The sequence below is a fragment of the Propithecus coquereli genome, unplaced genomic scaffold (genome assembly GCF_000956105.1).
Source record: "Propithecus coquereli isolate 6110/MARCELLA unplaced genomic scaffold, Pcoq_1.0 Scaffold107, whole genome shotgun sequence".
Lineage (NCBI taxonomy): Eukaryota > Metazoa > Chordata > Mammalia > Primates > Indriidae > Propithecus > Propithecus coquereli.
Window position 1 is genome coordinate 1,828,432 of NW_012134636.1, and position 1,847 is coordinate 1,830,278.

At 46.8% G+C, this 1,847-nt stretch overlaps 1 protein-coding gene across 1 annotated transcript in view; it reads right to left on the reverse strand.

Annotated features, from left to right (window-relative positions):
- CAMK1 (calcium/calmodulin-dependent protein kinase I) overlaps positions 1-1,847 on the reverse strand; it is a 17,262-nt gene that overhangs the window by 7,027 nt on the left and 8,388 nt on the right. The gene's annotated exons all lie outside the window — the stretch shown is intronic.

Sequence of the window (1,847 nt, forward strand, 5' to 3'; positions counted from 1 at the left end):
GTTGACTTAGTCAGGGGGTCAGCGAACAGGCACTTTTAAACTTGCTGAATGGCATTAATATGTGGGGGGCACTTGAGGTAGGTCCAGAGATAACACCGGCTGAGATATGTAGGTACCAGCCATGTTCAAAGATTGACCTTGAGACCTGATTGAACAGATTAAAATGCTGTGAATAAGCACTGGCATCTCAATCACATCTGTCACGTTTGCCCTTGTCCCAGGCACTTGAAATACAGGACCTCTAATGTCCCCACAACCTTGCCAAGTAGAAATTATTATCCCCATTTTACAAATGAGCAACTTGAGGTTCAGAGAGTTTAAATAATTTGTCCAAAGCAGGGAAGGAGGAGGGTGGGAGGGTCAAGGCAGGGTCGGCCTGGGGCAGGGACAGGCTGTAGCCTACGTACTTGTGCAGGACAGCGATCTCATTCTCCATGCTGCCCTCCTTGCCCTCCAGGGCCTTCTTGGCAATGCATTTGATGGCCACCAGCTTCTGCGTCCTCTTATCTTCTGCCAGGATTACCTCTGAGAAGGCCCCCCTATGGGGCGAGATTTACAAGGTAAGGAACAGGAACCCCAGTTTCCCTCTAGCGTTTCCTCTACCCCCTATAGGTTATGTGACCACCACCACTAGACCAAGGGAGGTGGGATAAGCCTCCCCCTATCACTCATCCACACCCTGGCCAGTCAGAGTGGTCTATCCCCTGGCCACAGTAGTTGGTCATACGATGCAAGCCAGGTTACTGGCACTTTTGAGAACGAGGCACTCTTTCCTGCTAAGCTGGTAGGATGTAAGCTTGGAGCTAATGGTGATCATCTCTGCTACCATTTGGGGAAAGCCTGCTTGAGAATGAAGCCAACACAAAGGAAGTCAGACCTGAGAAATTATTTCCTGATAACATCGTCTGGGTCCCTAGATCCAGCCATGCCTGAAGTCTACCTCCTCAACTTTTTAATTATGTGCTCAGTTGATTGATTCTTTTTTCTGCTAAAGCCAATTTGAGTTATGGCTAATTTAACACCTTTCAGAACTTTGGAGAATGATCAGCATCACCTGGGAACTTTTTAGAAATATAGAATCTCAGGCCCCATCCCAGACTTACTAAATCAGAATCTACATTTTAACAAAATGCTCAGGTGATTTGTATGCTCACTGAAGTTTAAGAAGCAGTACTTTAGAATAGGCTCTCAGAAAAGAACAAATAAACTCACTTATATTAAAGTTCACTGATTAAGGAGGATTTACTAGCGTATTCTTTCCACATCTGTTTGCTTTCCCTGGGAGAATAAGAAGTTATAAGTCAAAGAAAAGCATCTCTCATGGTGAAATTTCAACCATCAGGGATAAGTAGTGATTATGGTCATCTCATCACTCATTTCCAGTCTTGTCCCTCTCCAATTTGCCCTCCATGCTGTGGCCAGAGTGACTAACCTGAATTGCAAACCTGCCCCAAAGTCTTAAATGTCTTCGTATGGCCTGTGGGATAACATCCAGCCTTCTCGGCCTGGCATTCAAGGCCCTACATGAACTGTTCCACTGTCATCTCCAGCATCTTTGTCCACTCTTCCCTCAGCTCCACCAAACTCTACCTCTTTCCATGTATACCATGACGCTGAGCCTTTGGTTATGCTATCCCTTCTCCGGGAATGCCCTTCGTCCTCTATGACAAGTGCACACCTACCCACCCTTCAGTCCCCAGCTCCAACGCCCCCTTCTCCAGATAATTTTTCACCAGGCGGAAGCCACAACTCTCTCTGGGCTCTACAAAGCCCTCATTCCAGACTTTCACTAGAACACAGTGCACACCCCGTTGCCATTTTCTGTGGGTCTGTCTCCCCTACATATC